This window comes from Passer domesticus, chromosome 9 (assembly GCF_036417665.1).
Source record: "Passer domesticus isolate bPasDom1 chromosome 9, bPasDom1.hap1, whole genome shotgun sequence".
Lineage (NCBI taxonomy): Eukaryota > Metazoa > Chordata > Aves > Passeriformes > Passeridae > Passer > Passer domesticus.
Genome location: NC_087482.1, coordinates 4,264,522 through 4,291,379, shown reverse-complemented (window position 1 = coordinate 4,291,379; position 26,858 = coordinate 4,264,522). Strand labels below are relative to the sequence as shown.

Genomic DNA, 26,858 nt, shown 5'->3' with positions numbered 1-26,858 from the left:
TCTGGAGGGGCTTCCCAGGCCTCTAATTCCTTTGCAAGTTGTTCTCCAAACAAAGTGGGTGAGTTTTTAAATCTCTGTGGGGGTACTGTCCATGTAAGTTGAATTCTTTGCCCACTTTTAGGACTTTCCCATTCAAATGCAAAAATTTTCTGGCTGGCTAGGTGGATAGGAAGGCAAAAGAAGGCATCTTTTAAACCTGAAACGGTAAACCAAGTTAGTTCAGGTGTTAAGCAATTTAATAACGTGTAGGGATTGGCCACCACACGATACAGATCCTCAGTTATCTTGTTCATGGCTTGCAGATCCTGTACTAACCTGTATGACTCATCAGGTTTGCTGGCTGGTAGGATAGGGGCATTAAAATCAGATTGACATTCTTTTAATAATCCTAGATGCAAAAACTTCTCAATTACTGGGCTAATTCCTTCCTTATCTTCCTTCCTCAGGGGATACTGTTTAACTCTGACAGGTTGCATTCCCTCTTTTAGTCTGATCTGAACAGGCGGAGCATTTTTTGCTCTCCCTGATACATCAGAGGCCCATACCCCAGGGAACACCTGATTCTTTACGTCTTCATCGATTTCAGTTTCCCTTGTGACTTGACTAGTGGTTAATATCAAACTCAATATTTCTACATACTTTTGATCATTTCCCTCCAGAGTAATTTCCCCATTTTTGAATGCAATAGTTGGCGGTCATTGTCCCAGCAAATCTGGAAGTTGCAGAAGTTGCTCAGGGGAGTTGGGCATATATAGAATTTTGTAGATCCCCCACTGCTTTCCCAGTTTGTATTTTAGTGGCCTAAAGACAAATGCCTTTTCAGTTTGGCCAGTCGCTCCCGTAACTGTAGCATAATCATCCCTTACAGGCATCAAGGCTGTATTTAGAACCGAGTATCTTGCCCCAGGAAGGTACTCGCTTCTAAAGGTTGACTAGGAATTTCCCTTCATTTTCCATTTCTCCCAGCTTTAGTTTTACAACCAGAGAGCCTGCTGGGGTAGTCTCCTCCAGTCCCCCCTAATCCTCTTGCACATGGGCAACCACCCCTCCTCTCCTTTGATTCCCTTGACCATTCTCTTTCTGCTCTGGACAGTCCTTCTTCCAATGGCTCTGTTTCTTACAGTTTGCACATTGATTTCTGCCGGATCGAGGAGGGCCTTGCCTGGGTGCTCCCTGCCCGCTTTCATGTCTTTCTTTCCGTTCCTCCTGCACTATTGCTATTAAGTTTTTCATCCCTTGTTTATCCCCATCTTCTCTGTTGCTAAAGACTCACCAAGCCTCCTCCAATAAGTTTCTAAATTCCGTATATCTTCTTCTCAGACTTTTTAGAGTTTGCACCAAATATCCCCCTTGGACTGTCCCAAAAATAGATTAATTAGTTGTTGTATCCCTCTCGGGTTTCCTGCAGTCAGGATGACCCCCCCCCGAGAGTTCTTTTTTCCCAGCCCGACGGTGGAAGAAAGAGTCGGAATTCTTCAGCTCTGGTTCACAAGGTTGTTTATTGTCTCTTATCTAAACCATTCTTTTTCAGAACTGCAGAGGTCTGATCTGCAGGTCTGTCATGGGCACGCTGCCCGCCCCTGGGCTGGTGTCTACATTTTATACGAGGAATTACATGTACTTTATTTGTCATTATTTTCCAATACCTATCACCTCTGTTAGACTGTCTACTTCTAGTCTAAACCAATCCAAATGTGCCACCATCACCAAGAAGATGGAAGCTAGGAAGAAGAAGGAAGAAAAATAGGACAACGCCCAAATCCCTCCATCTTGCCTCCTAGACCCCCTCTAGTAAAATCCCTGAAATTCCACTTTTCACCCTAGGATTAATTCATTATCACTCCACTTAAACTTCTGTGACTTGTGATTCTTCACACAAGGTTGGTAATTTGCTCCATGGGTTAAGATCAAAATCCCAAGTGTCTCTGGCTTCCTGCCAGGATTCCCCAGCCCTCTGCCAGGGGCACGTGTCATCCAGGGCACCCAGAGGGGTGTCCTGGGTTCCAGCATATCCCCAGATCAGATGCAGGGTCCAGTGGTGCATAGCGTCGCATTGTGTTTCTCAGGTGGTCTAGGAACTCTCTGGGGGATTCTGAGGGTGCCTGTTTAATAGCATATAAAGCTGACCAATTTATAGTTTCAGGTGTTGCTCTTTCCACTCCCAATATAAGCCAGTCCTGATAATTTTTTAGCCTCTGTCTTTGTACTGGTTGGTTCAGGTTCCAGCCTGGGTCCTGAAGTGGAAAATGTTCCTTTAGATCCCCTGGTTGTTGTCTAAAGTGGTCTGCTACCTGGTTCCCAGCTGTCTTTAAAACCATCTAGCTTTCTGTTTCAGTGAATGTGTCTAATAACAATTGAATATCACCCCAGTCTGGATTGTGCTGCTTCATAATGTATCCTAGATGTTTAGCAATGTTTATTGGGTCATTTTGGTAATTTCCTGCAATCCTTTTCCAAGCTTCCAAATCAAGGGTGGAGAAGGGCACCTTAACTAATATCTTTTCTCTGCCTGGTTTTACTGTCACCTGCAAAGGGGCCTGCAGTATTTGTCCTCTGGTTCGGGATGCTATTGGGCTGCCTAGAGGGGTTGGAGCTGGTGTCTTCTCCAAAGGAGGAGGAGGAGGAGTAGGAGGAATAGTGGAAGAGGTTGACTAGCTGGTGTTGGTGGTGTAGAAGGTGTAGGTGGTGTAGATGGAGCCCCTCCCAAGTCTCCACCCCTTCCCCCCTGCCCTCCCAAGTGAGGGCTAAATAGGTCAGCTAGGTCTTGTTCTTGTTCCTCTAGTGCTGTGCGATAAACTTTATCTGTCCTGGTGCATCTCTGTCTTATGCTACAGGCTGAGCAGCCCCATTTCAGTTCTCCCATTTTGCTTCTGTTTTCTCTTTCAAGAGCCAAAATGAGGGGGTCAGAGGGGGCTCTGATGCCACAGTCCCTTTGCCAATCAGGGTTATTTTGGAGGGAGAAAAACATATCACAATAAGAAACCTCCTCCCATTTCCTTCCCTCCATAGAAACAACATTAGCTGTAACAGGGTATTATTTCCAATGTACCTGTAGGAGGCCACCTTGCCCCATCCTCCAGGTGATAGAATGGCCACCAATGGGAGCAATATATAATTAGGCTTTTTAAAATTTTGAGTGCCCCCTTTGCCTGCTATTTCTCTCCAATGTGCTAAGACACACCCTAATGGGCTGGCTTTAGGTACTTCCTTACTCTGCCTTGTTCCCATTATGTTATTTTAGAGCAAGCTTTAGCTTATTCAGTTCCGAATGTCCAGATGTGAGTCTCAAATCAAAACCCATTTTTCCCCCTTCTTCTGAGTTATTTTTAAAAAGTAATAATTAATCAAATAATCAATGTATAGAAATATTTATAACCAATTTAACAATCAATAATACTTCAAATAGTTAAATGTTATTAACATTAAATACTAAGTAATTTAATAATTAATATATAACAATCCACCATTAACTTTTACTTGTTTGTTGTTTGCTCAGTCCCACACAAAGTTACAAACTCCTACGGGTACAATCCAAACCACTGGGGAGAAAAGAAAAGGAAAAAATTCCTTAATTCTTCCTTTTGATACGGCTGTGCCACTCCTTTATCCTTTCCCAATCCTCTTCAAAGATGTCTTCCCATGTCTCAGGGTCTAGGTGACTTTTTCCACAGATTAAATTCACTATTTCACACCTTGTATGTACCTCTTGGTTATAGTATCTTGGCAGTTCAGGGGTACATGCACGGCATGCAGGTCTCTGTCTATATGAAACACAATACCACCTCCTCTGACACTTTCTGCACTGAAGGAGAACCCAAGCTGTGTGCCAGTCTGGCTCCCAGTGAAAAGCTGTCAGTCTGCACACAAAACAGGGAATCACCCCTTCAAGCCCCCAGGTCAAGGCGTTTCTAAGCACTCTTTCAGCTGCGGGGTGTTCCCAGTCAAAGGCTCTATAGCAACGTGTTGAACTGCGGTATATCCCTCCCAAGAACACTCTGTCTCTCCCTCCGTCCTCCCATTCTATGACTCCCCAGCCCCTGACGGATGAAGAGACTGACTGGGTTCCAGCTGAAACCACCTGCGTAGAGCATGTCTCGGAGGCCGGGCTCTCCCAGCCCAGGCTTGAAGTTAGGCAGCCACTGTGGGCAAATCACCTCTGGCTTGCGTTATGAATAAATTGTTATCTATTTTTTTTCAGATTGCAGAGTTAAAACAAGTTGGACCAGTTGCTGTTAAGTTAGCTTCATTGTTAAGAGTTCTTCTTCAATTACCTGTTAATGGTTGGTGATTAACCATTGTCCCCCTGAGGCTTGCCAGGGAGGGACGCCGGGACCCTACGAGTACCAGGAGAATGGGAGTGGCATCAGAGCGAGTATGCAGATGGCAAATGCATTGCACCAAATTTTGCAGTTTTCCAGGAAAACCCCTAAAAACAATGAGCCAACATAGAACTGTGGGTACGTAGGTGATGTCTAAGGATGGGAGCATAGTCCAGTGCCTGCTTGGATCCTTTTTGCTTCTCACCCTAACCGGAAAGAATGTTGACTAGAGAGAGGAACCAAGGTGATGGACCAAAAAGGTGGAATCTCCTAATCTCTCGTGAGGATGGAATCCCCAGCTCTGCCTGCAGACCAGCAGACAAAGCTGCATCACCCTCCTCCTCTGTGCCACTTCTGGGAGCAACGGCGGCGTGGGCATGATCCGTCGATTGCTCTCAACCTGAGCTGATCCTTTTAAATAACGGCGTTAAAGAGGAGAAAGATCTCCTGCCCATTTATTTCAGCTTGTAGGAAAAAAAAAAAAAAAAAAAACCACAAAAAGCAGCAAAACCCTTAATGCAAAGGCTCTCCTAGTAACAGCTGTCAAGACTGAAGGGCAGTGTTACCACACAGCAAACACTTAACTCTTAGCCCAGGCGGGCTTGCTGGCTGCCTTCAGGTGGTTCCTGCCCCTTACCAACCAGCGGCGCTTGCTTGCAAATGCCGACTTGTACCGTGCTCCTGCTAGCTGTGCTATCAGCTAGCGGTGTTCAGAGCAACCCTACAAACCGCGGCTGATGCCCCGAGTGCCTGCCAGCCGTGCTGTCAGCCCGCTGCGCCGAGAGCAATTTGGCAAGGCCCGGCTCATGGCCCTGCACCGCGCTGGCCCCACTCGTTAGAGCCGCCCTGCACCACGCATGTGCTGCCGGCCAGGGGCTGCCTGCGCTGGGCATGCGCTGCTTGCTCTCCCAGGCGCTGCCGGCTGGCCGCCGCTGCCCCGGCTTTGCGCCGCCTCTGCCCGCCGCGCCGACCTGCGCCACGCTCACGGCGACCCGGCGCCCTGGAAATGTTCTTTGAAAAACCACAGTTACCAGAGAAACTAAACCAAGACCTCACTCCCCGCAGCGTGTTTCACCGTTCACTCACACACGCAAGCACGCCCGTCCAGACGTGATAACCATACACAATCACAGTTCAAACCAACGCTCCGCCAGCTGCTCTGTCAGCTGGGGACCCCCCGCCACCGGCCTCTCCCCGGCAGACGATTGCTTGCAAACTGCTTGTGCAAAACTGCACACAAAGACGTCTCTTATGCGACTTATCAGTAGCCAACCCTAAAAAAAAGAAAGGAATACATACCACTTCTGTCCATCAGCTTGGAGACAGAGGAGCTCCTTAGTCTAGGCTTCCTGAATTCCCTGGTCTTCTCCTGGTCTTATGAGTAAAAAAGTTATCTGTAGCTATGATATTTTATTAAAAATCCTTTTCTAGGATTTTTCCCCTCCTGAGGAGCTGAGGGCCCCAGGAAAGAAATGCAAACAATAACTATCTGCTGCTGTGGAATGCAACAGGTGCATCTTCCATTGCTCCATGTGGATTGTTTTCACTTGATGACCAATCACAGCCAACTGTGTTGAGCCTGTGAGCAGTCACAAGATTTTTGTTATGCATTCCATTCTGTTCTTCTTCTTTGTAGCCTTCTGGTCATTTTTTCCTCTCTGTTGTTTTAGTACAGTTTTACTGTAGTATTTTAATAGAATATATAATAAATCAGCCTTCTGAAATGGAGTCAAGCCTCGTGTCTCCACACCTGGGGTGTTCGCCCCAGCAAATTATGCATTTTTTTTTAAGGCTGCAAAGTTAAACAGGTTGGGCCAGTTGTTGTGATTTGAAATGTTGACTATTTGTTGTTGATAGCTTCATGTAGCAATCACCTCTTGTTAATAGTTTTTCTTCAATTACCTGTTAATGGTTAGAAATCAAGCGCAATTGTCCCCCTGCTGCTTCCCCAGAGCCTGCAGATAGCAGGGTGGGGGGGTGACATCAGAGCTAGTATGCAGATGAGAATGCATTTCACCAAAGTTTGCAATTTTCCAGGAAAAAAACTCCTAAAAACAACAAGCCAACATGGAATTATGAAACCTAAGTAATGTCTAAAGGTGAGGAACTTAATCCTTAGTATCTGCTAAAATCCTTTTCACTTTTCACCCTAACCTGAAAGGATGTCAGCAAGAAAGAGGATCTGGAATGTTAGACCAAAAAAGCGGAATTCCCACTACTCCCTCGAGGACGGAAGCCCCAGCTCTGCCTGCATACCAGCGGACACAGCTGCATCATCCTCTTCCTCCGTGCCACTCCTGGGAGCAGCGGGGGTGCGGGTGACCTGTCGTTTCCCACAACCTGAGCTGAATTTTTTTAATAAAGGCATTAAAAAGGAGAAAGATCTCCTGCCCTATTTATGACACTGGTATTGTCCTTCATAGCAAGAAGCTTCAGAAATTTGCATTTTCCTATGCCCTTTGTACCATGGCAGAGGTTTCTTAAGTAAAAGGTTAAAATTCAACACATAATTCTACAATTTAATATTTAAATGCTTAGTCCATATATTGCTAACTTAATTGAACCCGCCCAAAAACCTCCATTTCATCAGCAGCCCCGGCCTGGCTTCTGCCTGCCCACACCGTGGGCATCCACGGCTCCTCCTGGGCATGGAGCTCAGTCAGTGCTGGTGCTGGCTGGGCTTTGCTGCTGCTGCCACCTGGACACTGGGGTGACCACTTGTCCTAGGTTGCAGTGTAAAGATGTATTCTAATGCCATCCTCAAGAGCTGCTGAAACCAGGAGGGGCATTGTTTCTTCCTTATCTCCTGTTAATGGGCCCATCAATGTCTTGCCACATGACTCAGAGATAACTCCCTCCCAGAGCCATTTCTGTTTTATGGCTAATCAAGGACCCACAGCATGAGGCAGAATGATATCAGCCCACTGTGAGATGCTCTGCCCATGGGGGAGGAGCTAAGCATCCCCAGCTGGATATAATCTGGGTTTTGGGACACAACAAGCAGTCTTTCCACTGGATTCCCAGAGGAACCGCCGCCCTTACCCACTGCTTTTCCAGAGGATGAGAGCTACCAGATTGTTTCTACAGGATCACCACTTCCACAAGTCCATTTCATCTGGACTGCTACCACCACCCTAACTAGCAGGGTGTCAGCAGGCTGTATTCTGAGCCTGTCAGTGGTTTTTTTTTTTGTATCATTGCATGTGTTTTGATTTTTTTCCCTTTTTCTAATAAATTGTATTTCTGACTTGGAGTCTCTCGCTGGTTTTGCTTTCCAACCAGAACAAAGATCCTTCTCTTTATTTAAACAGAAGAATGGGCCATTGCCTACCCTGCAAGCGGGGGGGGTGGGGTGGGGTGGGGTGGGGTGTCACCTTCAGTGATTCCTAGAGGGCAAGGCCGGGGGGCTCAGGGGCAGAGGAAGGGATGTGTTGGTCTGAGGAGGGGCTGGAAGGTGCTGGGCTGGTCCTGGGGTCCCTAGAGGTACTCGAGTTGGCTGGGATGGGACAGACAAAGATAAAAAAAGGGATGAAGGCAGCTTGGGGAGGCCCATGGGGAGAGCAGGTGGCAGTGGGATCTACAGGGTAAAAGGAGGTTCCCTCGTAGACGGTTGTTCTGGGGTCCTCTTCACAGAAGACTTGAGAGGGCTGTCCAGGCCGTTCCTGCTGCTGGAGGAGCTGCTCACGCTGTCTGGCTGTGAGGTGCAGCCACCGTCTTCCAACTCCTGTCCCGAGGTGCTCCTGTGCAGAGAGGAGGTGGCTGAGGCCCCAGCTGCCAGTGGCACACAGGGACCCTCGTGCACAGCAGGGCCCAGAGCTGGCAAGGCTCCCCAGCACGGCTGGAGCTGCTGGCACAGCTGGGCCCAGCTGGACAGCTGCCCCTCAAGGCCCCGGCCAGCAGGGCACGGCTCTGGGCAGGGTCCCTGGCCAGGAGCGGGCCCCAGAGCGCCTCTGCCTTTCAAGGGCAACCTCGGCCCTGCTCTTTCTCCTCCCCACCTCCCTCTGCCTCTGCCCCGTGCCCCTGGGGCTGCTCTTGGCCAGGCAGCCTCAGTGGGAGCCAGCTCTGGCTGCAGCCCCAGCGGGGCCCCCAGGACAAGGCCCAGCAATTGAGAGGCCAATGGAAGCACTGGGCAGCAGCAGAACCCTCAGCAGAGTTTTTTGGACAATCATGGGCTGGCCACAACTCCACTGCAGCCTCAATGGGAATGCTCCCTGTCCATGCTGGACTTTGAAAAGAAGCTGTTGGAGGGGGCGGGCAATAAAACACTCACTGTTTTCTGTTCCAGGAATACCAGATTCCAAAGCAGCAGAATAGGAAGACAAGCTCCAAATAAAGCATGCCTGCCAGAAACACTAGCCAGCAGTCGGTTCCCTGACAGAAGCCCCTTCCGAGGCCATCCTGGGCATCGGGAACAGGTCTTGTGGTGCCGGCTGCATCTGTGGGAGAAATGGGGAGCGTGAGCCCGTGCTGTGCTGCACTGCTGAGCTGGCAGCACGGTGGATACGGGCAGGACGTTCTCTGTTTCCCCCAGAGCTGGGGCCTGCAGGCACCTTGCCGGCCCTTGGCACAGGCTGTGCCAGCCAACAAAGCCCAGCAGGCCGGGAGGAGAGCCCGGGGGCAGCGCAGCTGCTTGGGCAGTGGCTGCTGCCAGGGACACGGGCCAAAGCCATCCCTGAGCAGCCACTGCCAGCCCTGGCCCTCCCTGCCCCGTGACAGCTCCCCCAGCCCCAGGGGACAGGCTCAGGCCCTGTCAGGACCCAGCGCAGCCCCTGCCCAGTCGGGAGCCAGGGCTGGCTCTGGCCCTGGGCTGGCGGCAGGGCTCCCGCTCAGGGCTGCTCCTGTGCCTTGGGCCTCTGGGCACTCAGGGCCAGCTCTGCAGCAGCTGCAGCGCCAGGGACGTTGCTGCACCAGTCCCATTTCCTAGGGGCTCTGAACCAGCTCCAGAGGCCTGGAAGCCCAGGCGCCTCCAGCTTTGGCTGCTGCCGGGCCGGGCAAGGGCAGGCCCTGGGGGAAGAGCTGCTGCCACACAGCCCCGGCCAGGGCTGAGCCTGGCACAGCAATTACCTGCTGTGCCTGTGCCCGTGTCTGGCATCGCCTTCCTTCCTGCAGCTGGGGCTGCCAATGAGCCACTGCTTCTCCCTGAGTGTTCCTCCTCCTGAACAGCCTTTTGGTCCATCACTTGAAAAAGGAAAAAAGGGACAACTGGATTAAATGGAAACATTCCCACTGGGGATGTGTCATCTTCATCAGGAAATGCTTGTCAAAGTCACAGGTAAAGATCAGGAAAAAGCCCAGGTAATTGGGGCTAGGCCAGTGCACTCCCATGAGCAAACAGCTACACCGCCTGATCTTCTCAGAGACTGGGAAATGGCAGGGGATCTCAGGCCCACAGTACAGTTGAGGCACCCTATCAGCTGATGCCAAATTCCATCCTGCAGAGGCTGGGCAGAAGCTGCAGCCAGGCCAGGATGGGAAACAGCCCTGCAGGGCGTCAAAGCAGCAGCGGGGCAGCGAGGCTGTCATGGATCCCTTCCCACTTTGGTGGGCACGGCGTGTCCAGATGTGCAGCCAAAGCCCCCAGCTGCTGAGTCCCAGGGAAAGCATGAGGGAAATGCACCCACCTTGTCCTCCGGGTGCTTCCTTCTGTGTTTCTCTCAGGAATTCATCTGCCTCATGAGACATTTTGGCTGCAGTATCTTGGGTCTTCCCTTTTGGAGGACCTTAAGAAAAAGTAGTTCCATTTCCCAGGAATGGGTCCCACAAAAGCGGGGCTCAGCCTGTGTGGTTAGCAGGGACCCACTACTCACCCCTGCCATGGGAGCTGGGTTGGGGCCAAGCATCCAGCCCTGGAGCTTGAGAAGTCCTCCCTGCTGACACACCTGTAACTCAACAGCCACAGAAGCTTCTGCCATCTCTGCTGATCTGCACGGGCACCACTGAGCCGCAGGAGCGGTGAGGGGATCGTGCAGGGCGAGGGCACACACGTGCATGGTTCTGTGCTGGCACCTGCAGCGATGCCCCCCTGGCCCAGCTTTGGGCTCTGAGCTGGCAGCTCTCCCAGGGGAAAGGACTTGACCTACCCTCAGCATCTCCCAGAGCCTCAGTCCTGGATGTGGGGCCTTCACCGGCAGGTTCAGCTGCAAAGAAAGACAGGAGAGAAGAGCTCCTGTGGCACTGCAGGAGATCCTCAGGCTGCCCACAAGGCTCAGCCCCGGGGCACAGCCCTGGGCCCGGCCCCTTCCCTCTCTGCTCTTCTCTGTGATTGCACAGAGCACATGTAAGGACACACTGGCATTGCACACTGGAGGAAGATTGAAAGCTAAATTCTAGATCCTCCCACTGACAGGGATACTGTGCGACTCCTCAGGGATCCAGAAGGGAGCAGGGCAAGATTTTCAGAATCCTTCAGCCCTTAAATAATGTTAAGGGAAATGGCTTATGAGTGAGCTCTTGTCACATTGACACTGATTATTCTGTCAAGAAAGGCACACGGAGGAATAGCCTCCAGCATCCTCCAGGAATTTCAAGCCATTTTCCAGCAGGGCTTCCAAAAAATCCAAGTCATGATTCCAGTCTTGAAGGGGTCAGAGATCAGAACGATATCAGTGGCATTCTGGGATCCCCTTCTGGCACAGGGAACTGGGCACTGCCATGGTGTCGGGTAAGACCGTGGGAGCCAGATGGGAATAGACATGGCCAAAGCTGCCCAGGGGCCTGGGGAGCTCTGGGCTGCCTCCTGGTCACTCTCCACACTCTTTCCCTGCCCTCAGCAACATCCCTGGGAGGGGTGGCTAGAGCACCAAAGGGCCCCGGGGCTCTCTTCTTCACATACAGAAGAAATCCTCGCAAAAGCCCTGGGGAAAACTGCAGCAGGCAGTGCCACAGCTATCCATCCCTCCGTCCCTCTGTCCCTCCTGCCATCCTTCTGCTGGGACAGCTCCCAGATCCCAAGGGCAAACAGCCAGGCCCTCTCAGGACACACTGGAGCCTTGCTCTCCCCCTCTGTCCTTTCCCCACCATGGGCACCCCGTGCAGTCACTGCCAGGTTTCAGGACATGTCTCCCATGGAGGGACCCCAGCAGGACTGCTCAGGACCCGAGTGCCCTGAGCCTGCTCGGGATAATTCCCCTGGGCTGTGCCGCTCTAGTCCAGGCTGTGCCCGCACTGCCAAGCAGCAGAGAGGGCAGCTCAAGCCTCAGCAGGGCTCAGGCCCAGAGGCACAGCAATTACCACCTGTGCCTGTGCCTGGCATGGCCTCCCTTCCTGCAGCAGAGGCTGGCACGGAACCACTGCTTCCTCCGGCAAATGCTTCCTTCTGCACAGGCTCTCCTTTCATTTCTGGAGAATGGAAAAGAGACAGCTGGATCAGATGAAAACATTCCTGACTGGGAATGGGGAAGGTGATAACTTCAGGAAGCATCACTTGTGAATGGAATGCATAAGGATCAGAAAACACCCAGGATTTTGGAACAAGCCAAGGCTGCTTCCTTCCCCAAACAGCCCCAACATCTGATCTGCCTGGACACCAGGAAATTGCAGGGGATCTGAGGGTGGGCATGGCCTGTGGTGCAATTGGGGCTGCCTGTCAGCTGATGCCAAATGCCTTCCTGCAGAGGCTGGGCAGAAGCTGCAGCCAGGCCAGGCTGGCAAACAGCCCTGCAGGGCGTGAAAGCAGCAGCAGGGCAGCGAGGCTGCCATGGATCCCTTCCCGCTGTGCCGGGCACGGCGTGTCCAGATGTGCAGCCAAAGCCCCCAGCTGCTGAGTCCCAGGGGAAGCATGAGGCAAATGCACCCACCTTGCCTTCTCTGCAGACATTCCTTCAGCATTTGCCACATGACTTCTAATGGGTCCTGGAATTTCTTGCCTGCCATGTCTTTGGTCTCTCCTGTCGGAGGACCTTAAGAGAAAGTAGTTCCATTTCCCAGGAATGGACCCCAGAAAAGCAGGGCTCAGCTTGTGGGGTCAGCAGGGACACACTACTCACCCCTGCCATGGGAGTTGGGATATTGTGCAGCATCTGAGGTTGGAGTTGGTGAAGGCGTCCCTGCAGACACGCCTGTAACACAACAGCCAGAGAAGCTTCTGTCACCTGGTTCTTACCAATCAGTCAAACATTACGCCTTGGTGGGACAGTGAGAACATACCTGCAGAATGCTCGGAGGGCTTCACAACTTCAGTTTGCCAGGCTAATGGAGAATCCTTCCCAGCATCCCAGTCTGGAAGCAAACCAAGATGAGAACTGTTTCCATTGTGTGCTAGGGCTGGCTCTGGCCCTGGGCTGGCGGCAGGGCTCCCGCTCGGGGCTGCTCCTGTGCCTTGGGCCTCTGGGCACTCAGGGCCAGCTCCGCAGCAGCTGCAGCGCCAGGGACGTTGCTGCACCAGTCCCGTTTCCCCGGGGCTCTGAACCAGCTCCAGAGGCCTGGAAGCCGAGTCGCCTCCAGCTTTGGCTGCTGATGGGCCGGGCAAGGGCAGGCCCTGGGGGAAGAGCTGCTGCCACACAGCCCCGGCCAGGCCTGAGCCCGGCACAGCAATTACCTGCTGTGCCTGTGCCCGTGTCTGCCATCGCCTTCCTTCCTGCAGCAGGGGCTGGCACCGAAGATGGAGTGCTTCCTTCAAGAAATACCACCTTCCACTGAAGCACTATGTCCATCTCTTGACAAAGGAAGGGAGACAGCTGCATCAGATGGAGCTGTTTCCCACTTGGGTGGTGGCATCAGAGGTAATATTTGTGAAATTTATGGAGCAGGAAAATGGCCAGGTTACAGTGGCATGATGAGAGCACTTGCAGCTCCAAACAGACACCCTTTTCCTAATCTGCAGGGCTGGATATTGTGGGGGATTTCAGGGTGTGTTACTTTTTGGGCTGCCTGTCAGCTGATGCCAAATGCCTTCCTGCAGAGGCTGGCCAGAAGCTACAGCCAGGCCAGGCTGGGAAACAGCCCTGCAGGGCGTGAAAGCAGCAGCGGGGCAGCGAGGCTGCCATGGATCCCTTCCCGCTGTGCCGGGCACGGCGTGTCCAGATGTGCAGCCAAAGACCCCGGCTGCTGAGTCCCAGGGGAAGCATGAGGGAAATGCACCCACCTTCTCTTGTCTGCAGGGGTTCCTTCAGCTCTTGCCTCATCTGTTTGAATGGTTCCAGGGATATCTTATCTGTTGTGTCTTGGATTTTGCCTGTTGGAGTACCTTAGAGAAAAATATTTCCATTTCCCTGGAATGGATCCTACAAAAGCAAGGCTCAGCCTGTGGGGTCATCAGGGACACACTACTCACTCCTGTGATGGGAGCTGGGCTTGAGTGCAACATCCAAGGTAGGAGCTGGAGAAGTCCTCCCTGTAGACACATCTGTAACACAACAGCCACAGAAGCTTCTGTCACCTGGTGCCTGCCCACTTGTCTACAATTCTTCCTTGGTGGCACACTGAGAACATACCTGCAGGAGGCTCCAAGGGCTTCAAAACTTTATTCATCCAAGCTGATGGAGAAGCCCTCCCAGACACCTCATCTAGAACGGATCACAGATGAGAACATTTTCCAGAGTGTGCTGGGATCCCCTTCTGGCACAGGGAACTGGGCACTGCCAGGGGGTCGGGTAAGGCCATGGGAGCCAGATATGAATGGACACGGCCAAAGCTGTTGGGGCCTGGGGAGCTCTGGGCTGGCTCCTGATTACCCTCCACACTCTTTCCCTGCCCTCAGCAACATCCCTGGGAGGGGTGGCTAGAGCACCACAGGGCCCCGGGGTTCTCTCCCTCAGACACAGAGGAAATCCTCTCTAAAACCCCGGGGAAAACTGCAGCAGGCAGTGACATAGGTATCCATCCCTCCCTCCCTCTGGCCCTCCTGCCCTCCTTCTGTGGGGAAACCCCCCAGATCCCAAGGGCAAACAGCCAGGCCCTCTCAGGACACACTGGAGCCTTCCTCTCCCCCTCTGTCCTTTCCCCACCGTGAGCACCCCGTGCAGTCGCTGCCAGGTTTCAGGACATGTCTCCCAAGGAGGGACCCCAGCATGACTGCTCAGTTACCCGAGTGCCCTGAGCCTGCTCGGGATAATTCCCCTGGGCTGTGCTGCTCTAGTCCAGGCTGTGCCCGCACTGCCAAGCAGCAGAGAGGGCAGCTCAAGCCTCAGCAGGGCTCAGGCCCAGAGGCACAGCAATTACCTCCTGTGCCTGTGCCTGGCATGGCCTCCCTTCCTGGAGCTGAGGCTGGCATGGAACCACTGCTTCTTCTGGGAAATGCTTCTTTCTCCGCAGGCTCTCCTTTCATTTCTGGAGAATGGAGAAGAGACAGCTGGATCAGATGGAAACATTCCTGACTGGGAATGGGCCATGGATCCCACCCCGCTGTGCCGGGAACCATGCGTTCAGATGTGCAGCCAAAGCCCCCGGCTGCTGAGTCCCAGGGGAAGCATGAGGCAAATGCACCCACCTTGTCCTCCCTGCAGCATTTTCTTCAGCACTTGCCTCGTCTGTTTGGATGGTTCCAGGGATATCTTGTCTCTTGTGTTTTGGATCTTCCCTATCGGAGAACCTTAGAGAAAAATACTTCCATTTCCCAGGAATGCATCCCACAAAAGCAGGGCTCAACTTGTGGTGTCAGCAGGGACACACTACTCACCCCTGCCATGGGAGCTGGTCTTGTCAGCAATAACTACCAAAGGACGTATGAATCTCCTCCCTGCAGACACACCTGTAACTCAACAGCCACAGAAGCTTCTGCCATCTCTGCTGATCTGCACGGGCACCACTGAGCCGCAGGAGCGGTGAGGGGATCGTGCAGGGCGAGGGCACACACGTGCATGGTTCTGTGCTGGCACCTGCAGCGCTGCCTCCCTGGCCCAGCTTTGGGCTCTGAGCTGGCAGCTCTCCCAGGGGAAAGGCCTTGACCTACCCTCAGCATCTCCCAGAGCCTCAGTCCTGGATGTGGGGCCTTCACCAGCAGGTTCAGCTGCAAAGAAAGGCAGGACAGAAGAGCTCCTGTGGCACTGCAGGAGATCCTCAGGCTGCCCACAAGGCTCAGCCCCGGGGCACAGCCCTAGGCCCGGCCCCTTCCCTCTCTGCTCTTCTCTGTGACTGCACAGAGCACACGGAAGGACACACTGGCATTGCACACGGGAGGAAGATTGAAAGCTAAATGCTCCTTCCTCCCACTGACAGTGATCCTGTGGGACCCCTCAGGGATCCAGAAGGGAGCAGGGCAAGGTTTCCGGATTCTTTCAACCTTAAGTTTATGTTAAGGGAACTGGTTAATAAGTGAGCTTTTGTTGAACTGATCCTGATTATTCTGTCAGGAAAGGCAGAATGAAAACATACCTCCAGCATCCTCCAGGAACTTCAAACCATGCTTCATGAGGACTTCCTGAAAACCCATGTCACGATTCCAGGCTAGAAGGGAGCAGACATGAGAACCATTTCCATGATGTGCTGGGATCCCCTTCTGCCACAGGGAACTGGGCAATGCAGGGGTGTTGGGTAAGGCTGTGGGAGCCAGATGGGAATGGACGTGGCCAAAGCTGCACAGGGGCCTGGGGAGCTCTGGGCTGGCTCCTGGTCACTCTCCAACCTCGTTGCAGGCCCTGTGCATCCCTGGAAGGGTGGCTGGAGTAGCCCAGGGCCCGTGGGGTCTCTCTCCCTCCCACAGAGGAAACCCTCCCTAAAGCCCGGGGCAAAACCATCCCCAGTGCTTCCCAGGGAGCAGGGAGCGCTGTTCCGGGAAAGGGCAGCCAGGCTGCTGGCTCACCTGCTCGCCGCGCTTGCAGCGGAGCAGCCTGGGCAGCCCTGGCAGGCAGGGCCACGGCCAGGAGCAGCAGGAGTAGGAGGCGCAGAGCAAGGGCCATGCTGCCTTGTCCTCCGCCAGTCCCGCAGCTCTTGCTGCCACCGCTGTCCCGACACCGCTGTCCCAACGTCAGCACCGCTGCTGCCACCGCCGCTGCTGCCGCAACAGTTGTGCTCAGGGACTGACTGCTGGCTTCTTGTGCTGCTGTGCAACCACGGGGCTCTGGCACCTCTGGCACCTCTGTGACCTCAGGGCCTGCTGTGACCTCAGCCTGCTGTGACCCCGGAGCCCTGCTGTGACCTCATGGCCTCAGCTGTACCCCCAGAGTGTGTGCCCGTCTGCATGAATGGACTGCCCTGATTGTAAATGTTTTGCTTCATCAAAGGGCCATTGCTCAGCAAAACCTTTCTTTTGCCTGCTGACATTGCTGGTCAGGCTGCGTCCCTCAAGATGCTCTTGATTGTTGCAGTTCAAATTTATTTTATTGATTTCATTTTAAGTCTTGTTTAAGGGCTCTGTTGTGCCCCCGTTTTTTTCCTGACTTGGTTCACCTGTGGGTTTTACCCTCCCTCCAAACTGTCCCTCGTGTCCTTCCCCACCCCTTGTTCCAGCTCTTTCCCTGCCTGTCAAGGCAACCCAGCCCCTTGGTTCCCCAACCTTTGGGCCAATCCCTGACTGCAACTCCCCTTTGGAATTCCCCTACTCCTGGAAGCCCCATTGGCCCTTGTGACCCATCCTCTCCACCCTCCTACCCTAATTGGCCCCAGACACTTGATGTAATCCCCTCACTCCTCTCCTGAGCATTCCCTATTGGTTCATTGTTTGCATCCACGCCATGACTTGTATGTGTACAAAACCCCTTGGGCAGTACAGCTAGGGGCTTTTCATCCTGGTCTATTCGCCTGGACTAAGCTGTTCCTTGCGGAACCTGAAGACGGGACGCCTCCTCCTTTCTCCTGTGCCTCGTCCCTGTCGTGGCTTGTGTCTGGCACTGGAGAGCAAGTGGCACTAAAGGCTCTGCCTCTGGTAAATGCCCATAGCGAGGCAGTTCCCGACTCCTGCCGTAGTGCCGGAGTTGTAAGAGCTAGCCCAGGTTCCAGCACTCACTTCACTAATGTACCGAATGTCCCTTCTTCAGTGCCTGCTCTGGTGCTCTGCCATCTCACACAGCAGAGTGTGATTCACATACTGCAGCCCAGAGTTAGGTTGTTGCAACATTGAAATGGGTGTGGTTGGCAGGATGGCTGGGCATAAATCACTACAGAACTAAAGCAAATGTGTGCACGGTCCCAGGCTGGACTTGAATAGGCACAGGAATTGTGGAAAGATGAGGACAAGATAGCAGAGAACAATGGAAACACCAGCTGAAAAGGAGGACATGCTGAAGGAGTTATTTGTGCACATTTGGGGCTATATTTTCCTTGGGTGCAAAGCAAAATAAAAAGCTCCTAAATGCCCAAAAGATGAGAACTGTGTGTGGTAAATAGATATGATTCATGCTGACAAAATTGAAACAGTAATCAATATTGATAATTAATATTTGGAAATAAAAAACCAGTTAAAGGAGTCATGCCAAGCAAGAAAGGGAGAGGAGGGGTCCACCACCAACCTTCTCCTGCAGATGTTCAGAACAGGAGGAAGCAAGAGATAACTATGACTAAATTTCCTTGGAAGAGAGGAGAATTTGGTTAGACACCAGGCAAATGTTGATTATATGAGATTCACTGCTTTAATGTTAGAACACAGTATTGGCTTATACTGTAGCAGCTTGGTGCGCATGTGTAATCCAAAAGGTGAACTCCAGGACTCCATGGAGGAAGAGGAGAGGCCTTCCTCAAAGAAGATCCCCAAAGAGTGGTACAACTTACTTAAAGAAGTGTGGAGCATGCGTGGGGAAGGTGATGATGAGGGCAGTGATACAAGTGTGACGAATCGAAAATGGGAGGAGATGGTAATGACATACAGCATAAAAAGGGGAATTTGGGCTTGACACGCTAGTACGTGAGGTGACGGGGGTCCAAAAGCCCTGCACCCGTACCCCACGCATACCCCGCGAGGTTATTTTTGCTTATACGCTATTATCAGAAACAAATTATTCATAATTTAAAGCAAATTATATTGTCAATATTTTGAGTGTATTCAATTGTATATATATTAAGCTACATAATTAAAATTGCTGTTACATTTCATTTTGTTTGGGTTTGTTCTTTCGGTTTTTTTGATTGGATAATTGGGCAAATATAACATGTGGAATGTCCTCCACAGCAGAGTGTCAGACCTCTGGATCTTTTTAAACACTTTTATCAAGGTGGAGCTGTGGCGGCTTCAGCTGGTGCCTCTGGGGGACCTTGAACAAAGAACCCCTGAGCTTTTCTACCCTCCCAGGTGAAGTGTGATAATATCAGGTCTTCCTGCTATGTCCGAGTGCCGGGCCACTGGCTGGCACCACAGGTCCCCAGACCCTCTGCTGAGGCATCCCTCTCCTACAGTCAAGTTTAGTCTGTCACATTTGGCTTTTCTCTCTGATCCACCACCAGGACCAAAGATCACAGGGTCCTGAGGATGTAAAAATGCCTGTTCCTTCTGGAACATTGCTGTTGTGTGACAGCCATGCAGGCAGAGCAGGCAGCTGTAGGGATACTGACTCGTTTCCCTGGTGCCAGCCGTGCTGCATCCATCGAGCTGCTGGGTGTTGGTGCTCGCTGGGACGCGGCCCGGCCCGGCACCACGGGAGTTACGAAGGGTCTTAAAGGAATCCCCATGCGTTAAAGCAGACGATTTAGCCTGGGATTTTAAGTTGTTTCTCAGTTAACCTTGTAAAAGGCCAAAACAAGTCTCCTATGAATTCTGTCCCTGTCAAGGTCAGTTCTGCCCCGAAAGCCCCTCAGCATTCTCAGGGCAGTGGCAGGAGCCGGGTGCTGGCCCGTAGCCCCGCTGGCCGGGGAGAGCGCGGCCCAGAGCGAGCCCCTGCTGCCCGAGATGGCCACAGGCCCGGGGGAGCCAGGCAGGCAACGCCAGGGCCCTGTCCAGGGCTCCTGGGGCTCCTCTGGCATCTGTTCCGTCCCCTCAGGCGCTGAGCGGTGCCCGTCCCGCGGAGCTGTCTGTGCCCGGCCCCAAAAGAGGCAGGGCCAAGGCTGTGGCCCCTGGGCTGGCAGTGCCGCCTGCCCGGGCTCAGCACCGCCCGTGCCGTGCCGGTGCAGCGTGACCCGGCGGGGCAGCTCCGCCTCGGCGCCTCGCCACCGCCATCCCGGCACGGCGGCTGGCCCTGGGCCGCGGCAGCCCCGAGCCGCACGGGCCCGGGAGGGACTGCTGGAGGTCCCCGTCCCCTGCGTGCCTCAGCAGACACTCCAGCCCCACTGCATGCAGCAGGAGGGACACAAAGCACCTGCACGCTTACGAGAGTCCACAGCCCTTTCTACATGTGAAATGAGACCCCAGAACCATGACATGTGCCTCAGGAGAGATCCCAGCACCCTGCACACCTTGGGAGAGATCCCAAACCCTCTGCATGCCTCACACAGGATTCCAAATCCCTTGCATGACTTGAAGTGGACCCCAGTGCCCTCCATGCCTCAGAGGAAACCTAAAATATCCCTGGGTGTGCCGCAAGGGACCCCATCCCCTCATGCACCTTAGGGGGACTCCAAAGCCCCCACGTGCCTTACAGGGAAGTCCAGGCCAGCTACGCCGAGTGTTTTGACCTGGAAATCAAGCCTGGTTGGACCTGGGTTGTTGTGTCTCTGGGGCTGCTCACCAGCTCTGTCGAACCCCAAGGCCACACAGCCCTTCCCTTCCCTTCCCTTCCCTTCCCTTCCCTTCCCTTCCCTTCCCTTCCCTTCCCTTCCCTTCCCTTCCCTTCCCTTCCCTTCCCTTCCCTTCCCTTCCCTTCCCTTCCCTTCCCTTCCCTTCCCTTCCCTTCCCTTCCCTTCCCTTCCCTTCCTTCTGGCCCTGGCTGAGAGCAGCAGACCCTGTGCAGCACCCTGCATTGGTGATGGCCCATCAATTAGGTCCTATCAAGTGTGTGTTAATTAGGGAGGAGCTTTGTTTTGCCTGCTGACATTGCTGGTCAGGCTGTGTCCCTGGAGATACTCTTGATGGCTTCCCTCTTTTCCTGGGCATGGCACTGGAGGAGGTGTGGGCCCAGATGATCCCACGGAAGGAAATGTCCCTCAGCCCAGGGACGCTCAGCATGGGCTGCCCCATCCCCTTGGGGCCCCACCGCTGGTCACAGTGAAGCCATCTGCAGAATAAATAGACTCCACTGTCGCCCTGGTTTTTAATGTTCTTCTAAGCCTTCTGATGTTTACATTCTTGTAGCAAACTTTCCCAAACACTTTATGTAAATAACTTATTGTTTTGCATTCTTTTCTGCAGAGGAGAAATTTGATGGACTGTTGGTTTGTCCAGTGTCATTGGAGAGGTGGCACTTTCACCCTCCAATCCACTGTCACTTTTGGAAATCTGTAAATGTTGGAGTCAGAAATTCAACTGCCTTCTTTTTTACCTTGGAGAGATGCGTGTCTGCGTTGTTTTATTTCATGTCCTACAGCGGCACTCCACAACCTGATGTAGTTGTGAAGTGGGTATGCGTGTCAGGGCCTGGCACAAGCGAGATGGCTCTTGTGAAAACTTGTGCCCCGAGCCCTGGACTGAGCCACATCTTTGTTCACAAACATGTTCCATATGCAATACCTTACACAATCTCTTCATGCACATTCAACCCCTGGCCCCGCCTGTCCTCCCCTCACATGGCGATGAGATCCACGGCCTTCTGGGCACGCGTTGTTTCCTGTGGTGGTCACACTGGGGTCTTTGGCGGTCTCTGAGGTCGAAGGCTGTGGTCTTCCTCATGACTGAACTTTTGAACTTTTCTCCTTTGTGCATGCACTGTGGTCCCCTGGTGCTTATCTGAGTAGGTCTGTTGGTTTGGATCAGCTTGGAGACAGAGGAGCTCCTTAGTCTAGGCTTCCTGCATTCCCTGGTCTTCTCCTGGTGTTATGAGTAAAACAGTTATCTGTAGCTATGATATTTTATTAAAAATCCTTTCCTGGGATTTTTCCCCTCATGAGGAGCTGAGGGCCTCAGGAAAGAAATGAAAACAATAACTGTCTGCTGCTGTGGAATGCAACAGGTGCATCTTCCATTGGTCCATGTGGATTGTTTTCACTTGATGACCAATCACAGCCAACTGTGTTGAGCCTGTGAGCGGCCCAAAACCTCCATTTCATCAGCAGCCCCGGCCTGGCTTCTGCCTGCCCACACCGTGGGCATCCACGGCTCCTCCTGGGCATGGAGCTCAGTCAGTGCTGGTGCTGGCTGGGCTTTGCTGCTGCTGCCACCTGGACACTGGGGTGACCGCTTGTCCTGGGTTGCAGTGTAAAGATGTATTCTAATGCCATCCTCAAGAGCTGCTGAAACCAGGAGGGGCATTGTTTCTTCCTTATCTCCTGTTAATGGGCCCATCAATGTCTTGCCACATGACTCAGAGATAACTCCCTCCCAGAGCCATTTCTGTTTTATGGCTAATCAAGGACCCACAGCATGAGGCAGAATGATATCAGCCCACTGTGAGATGCTCTGCCCATGGGGGAGGAGCTAAGCATCCCCAGCTGGATATAATCTGGGTTTTGGGACACAACAAGCAGTCTTTCCACTGGATTCCCAGAGGAACCGCTGCCCTTACCCACTGCTTTTCCAGAGGATGAGAGCTACCAGATTGTTTCTACAGGATCACCACTTCCACAAGTCCATTTCATCTGGACTCCTACCACCACCCTAACTAGCAGGGTGTCAGGCTGTATTCTGAGCCTGTCAGTGGTTTTTCTTTTGTATCATTGCATGTATTTTGGGATTTTTTCCCTTTTCCTAATAAATTGTATTTCTGACTTGGAGTCTCTCACTGGTTTTGCTTTCAAACCACAACACAGATCCTTCTCTTTATTTCAACAGAGGAATGGGCCATTGCCTACTCTGCAAGCGGGGGGCGGGGGGGGAGGGTGGGGTGGGGTGGGGTGTCACCTTCAGTGCTGCCTAGAAGGCAAGGCCAGGGGGCTCAGGGGCAGAGGAAGGGATGTGTTTGTCTGAGGAGGGGCTGGAAGGTGCTGGGCTGGTCCTGGGGTCTCTAGAGGAACTCGGGTTGGCTGGGATGGGACAGATGGAGAGAAAAAAAGGGATGAAGGCAGCTTGGGGAGGCCCATGGGGAGAGCAGGTGGCAGTGGGATCTACGGGGCAATAAGAGGCTTCCTCGTAGTTGGTTGTTCTGGGGTCCTCTTCACAGAAGACTTGAGAGGGCTGTCCGGGCCGTTCCTGCTGCTGGAGGAGCTGCTCACGCTGTCTGGGTGTCAGGTGCAGCCACCGTCTTCCAACTCCTGTCCCGAGGTGCTCCTGTGAAGAGAGGAGGAGGCTGAGGCCCCAGCTGCCAGTGGCACACAGGGACCCTCGTGCACAGCAGGGCCCAGAGCTGGCAAGGCTCCCCAGCACGGCTGGAGCTGCTGGCACAGCTGGGCCCAGCTGGACAGCTGCCCCTCAAGGCCCCGGCCAGCAGGGCACGGCTCTGGGCAGGGTCCCTGGCCAGGAGCGGGCCCCAGAGCGCCTCTGCCTTTCAAGGGCAACCTCGGCCCTGCTCTTTCTCCTCCCCACCTGCCTCTGCCTCTGCCCCGTGCCCCTGGGGCTGCTCTTGGCCAGGCAGACTCAGTGGGAGCCAGCTCTGGCTGCAGCCCCAGCGGGGCCCCCAGGACAAGGCCCAGCAATTGAGAGGCCAATGGAAGCACTGGGCAGCAGCAGAACCCTCAGCAGAGTTATTTGGACAATCATGGACTGGCCACAACTCCACTGCAGCCTCAATGGGAATGCTCCCTGTCCATGCTGGACTTTGAAAAGAAGCTGTTGGAGGGGGCGGGCAATAAAACACTCACTGTTTTCTGTTCCAGGAATACCAGATTCCAAAGCAGCAGAATAGGAAAACAAGCTCCAAACAAAGCACGCCTGCCAGTAACCCTAGCCAGCAGCCTGTTCCCTGACAGAAGCCCCTTCCGAGGCCAACCTGGGCATTGCGAACAGGTCTTGTGGTGCCGGCTGCATCTGTGGGAGCGATGGGGAGCGTGAGCCCGTGCTGTGCTGCACTGCTGAGCTGGCAGCACGGTGGATACGGGCAGGACGTACTCTGTTTCCCCCAGAGCTGGGGCCTGCAGGCACCTTGCCGGCCCTTGGCACAGGCTGCGCCAGCCAACAAAGCCCAGCAGGCCGGGAGGAGAGCCCGGGGGCAGCGCAGCTGCTTGGGCAGTGGCTGCTGCCAGGGACACGGGCCAAAGCCATCCCTGAGCAGCCACTGCCACCCCTGGCCCTCCCTGCCCCGTGACATCTCCCCCAGACCCAGGGGACAGGCTCACGCCCTGTCAGGAGCCTGTCGGGAGCCAGGGCTGGCTCTGGCCCTGGGCTGGCGGCAGGGCTCCCGCTCGGGGCTGCTCCTGTGCCTTGGGCCTCTGGGCACTCAGGGCCAGCTCCGCAGCAGCTGCAGCGCCAGGGACGTTGCTGCACCAGTCCCGTTTCCCCGGGGCTCTGAACCAGCTCCAGAGGCCTGGAAGCCGAGGCGCCTCCAGCTTTGGCTGCTGCCGGGCCGGGCAAGGGCAGGCCCTGGGGGAAGAGCTGCTGCCACACAGCCCCGGCCAGGGCTGAGCCCGGCACAGCAATTACCTGCTGTGCCTGTGCCCGTGTCTGGCATCGCCTTCCTTCCTGCAGCAGGGGCTGGCACCGAAGATGGAGTGCTTCCTTCAAGAAATGCCACCTTCCACTGAAGCACTATGTCCATCTCTTGACAAAGGAAGGGAGACAGCTGCATCAGATGGAGCTGTTTCCCACTTGGGTGGTGGCATCAGAGGTAATATTTGTGAAATTTATGGAGCAGGAAAATGGCCAGGTTACAGTGGCATGATGAGAGCACTTCCACCACCAAACAGCCACCCTTTTCCTAATCTGCAGGGCTGGATATAGTGGGGGATCTCAGGGTGTGTTACAGTTTGGGCATGGCCTGTCAGCTGATGCCAAATGCCTTCTGGCAGAGGCTGGGCAGAAGCTGCAGCCAGGCCAGGCTGGGAAACAGCCCTGCAGGGCGTGAAAGCAGCAGCGGGGCAGCAAGGCTGCCATGGATCCCTTCCCACTGTGCCAGGCACGGCGTGTCCAGATGTGCAGCCAAAGCCCCCGGCTGCTGACTCCCAGGGGAAGCATGAGGGAAATGCACCCACCTTCTCTTGTCTGCAGGAGTTCCTTCAGCTCTTGCCTCATCTGTTTGGATGGTTCCAGGGATATCTTATCTGTTGTATCTTGGATTTTCCCTGTTGGAGTACCTTAGAGAAAAATATTTCCATTTCCCAGGAATGGATCCCAGAAAAGCAGGGTTCAGCCTGTGGGGTCAGCAGGGACACACTACTCACCCCTGAGATGGGAGCTGGGCTTGAGTGCAGCATCCAAGGTAGCAGCTGGAGAAGCTGGAGAAGTCTTCCCTGTAGACACATCTGTAACACAACAGCCACAGAAGCTTCTGTCACCTGGTGCCTGCCCGCTTGTCTACAATTCTTCCTTGGTGGCACACTGAGAACATACCTGCAGGAGGCTCCAAGGGCTTCAAAACTTTATTCATCCAAGCTGATGGAGAAGCCTTCCCAGCACCCTCATCTACAATGCAGCACAGATGAGAACATTTTCCAGTGTGTGCTGGGATCTCTTTCTGCCACAGGGAACTGGGCACTGCCAGGGAGTCGGGTAAGGCCATGGGAGCCAGATGTAAATAGACATGGCCAAAGCTGCACAGGGGCCTGGGGAGCTCTGGGCTGGCTCCTGGTCACTCTCCACACTCTTTCCCTGCCCTCAGCAACATCCCTGGGAGGGGTGGCTGCAGCAGTGCAGGGACCTGGGACTCTCCCCCTCACACACAGAAGAAATCCTCCCTAAAGCATGGGGGAAAACTGCAGCAGGCAGTGCCACAGCTATCCATCCTGCCCTCCCTCTGTCCCTCCTGCCCTCCTTCTGTGGGGAAACCCCCCAGATCCCAAGGGCAAACAGCCAGGCCCTCTCAGGACACACTGGAGCCTTGCTCTCCCCCTCTGTCCTTTCCCCACCGTGGGCACCCCGTGCAGTCGCTCCCAGGTTTCAGGACATGTTTCCCATGGAGGGACCCCAGCAGGACTGCTCAGTGCCCTGAGCCTGCTCGGGATAATTCCCCTGGGCTGTGCTGCTCTAGTCCAGGCTGTGCCCGCACTGCCAAACAGCAGAGAGGGCAGCTCAAGCCTCAGCAGGGCTCAGGCCCAGAGGCACAGCAATTACCTCCTGTGCCTGTGCCTGGCATGGCCTCCCTTCCTGGAGCTGAGGCTGGCATGGAACCACTGCTTCCTCCGGGAAATGCTTCTTTCTCCGCAGGCTCTCCTTTCATTTCTGGAGAATGGAAAAGAGACAGCTGCATCAGATGAAAACATTCCTGACTGGGAATGGGGAAGGGGACAATTTCAGGAGGCATCACTTGTGAAAGGAATGCATAAGGATCAGAAAACACCCAGGATTTTGGGACAACCCAAGGCTGCTTCCTTCTCCAAACAGCCCCAACATCTGATCTGCCTGGACACCAGGAAATTGCAGGGCATCTGAGGGTGGGCATGGCCTGTGGTGCTTTTGGGGCTGTCTGCCAGCTGATGCCAAATGCCTTCCTGCAGAGGCTGGGCAGAAGCTGCAGCCAGGCCAGGCTGGCAAACAGCCCTGCAGGGCGTGAAAGCAGCAGCGGGGCAGCGAGGCTGCCATGGATCCCTTCCCGCTGTGCCGGGCACGGCGTGTCCAGATGTGCAGCCAAAGCCCCCGGCTGCTGAGTCCCAGGAGCAGCATGAGGGAAATGCACCCACCTTGTCTTCTCTGCAGACGTTCCTTCAGCATTTGCCACAAGATTTCTAATGGGTCCTGGAATTTCCTGCCTGCCATGTCTTTGGTCTCTCCTGTCAGAGGACCTTAAGAGAAAGTAGTTCCATTTCCCAGGAATGGACCCCACAAAAGCAGGGCTCAGCCTGAGGGGTCAGCAGGGACACACTACTCACCCCTGCCATGGGAGCTGGCCTTTTGTGCAGCATCCAAAGTAGGAGTTGGTGAGGTCGTCCCTGCAGACACGCCTGTAACACAACAGCCACAGAAGCTTCTGTCACCTGGTTCTTACCAGTCAGTCAAACATTACGCCTTGGTGGGACAGTGAGAACATACCTGCAGAATGCTCAGAGGGCTTCACAACTTCAGAGCGCCAGGCTAATGGAGAATCCTTCCCAGCATCCCAGTCTGGAAGCAAACCAAGATGAGAACTGTTTCCATTGTGTGCCAGGGCTGGCTCTGGCCCTGGGCTGGCGGCAGGGCTCCCGCTCGGGGCTGCTCCTGTGCCTTGGGCCTCTGGGCACTCAGGGCCAGCTCCGCAGCAGCTGCAGCGCCAGGGACGTTGCTGCACCAGTCCCGTTTCCCCGGGGCTCTGAACCAGCTCCAGAGGCCTGGAAGCCGAGGCGCCTCCAGCTTTGGCTGCTGCCGGGCCGGGCAAGGGCAGGCCCTGGGGGAAGAGCTGCTGCCACACAGCCCCGGCCAGGCCTGAGCCCGGCACAGCAATTACCTGCTGTGCCTGTGCCCGTGTCTGGCTTTGCCTTCCTTCCTGCAGCAGGGGCTGGCACCGAAGATGGAGTGCTTCCTTCAAGAAATGCCACCTTCCACTGAAGCACTATGTCCATCTCTTGACAAAGGAAGGGAGACAGCTG

At 54.1% G+C, this 26,858-nt stretch overlaps 1 protein-coding gene and 1 long non-coding RNA gene across 2 annotated transcripts in view; one reads left to right on the top strand and one right to left on the bottom strand.

Moving 5' to 3' along the window:
- Positions 1-26,858, top strand: part of LOC135307549 (serine/threonine-protein kinase PAK 1-like) — a 437,852-nt gene that overhangs the window by 127,674 nt on the left and 283,320 nt on the right. The window lies entirely within an intron of this gene.
- Positions 25,417-26,858, bottom strand: part of LOC135307053 (uncharacterized) — a 36,502-nt gene continuing 35,060 nt past the window's right edge. Inside the window, exons 2-5 of the long non-coding RNA XR_010367794.1 lie at positions 26,326-26,397; positions 26,166-26,237; positions 25,977-26,078; positions 25,417-25,518 (exon numbers count right to left, since the gene is read on the bottom strand). This is a non-coding gene — a long non-coding RNA (uncharacterized LOC135307053). The remainder of the gene's footprint in view (positions 25,519-25,976; positions 26,079-26,165; positions 26,238-26,325; positions 26,398-26,858) is intronic.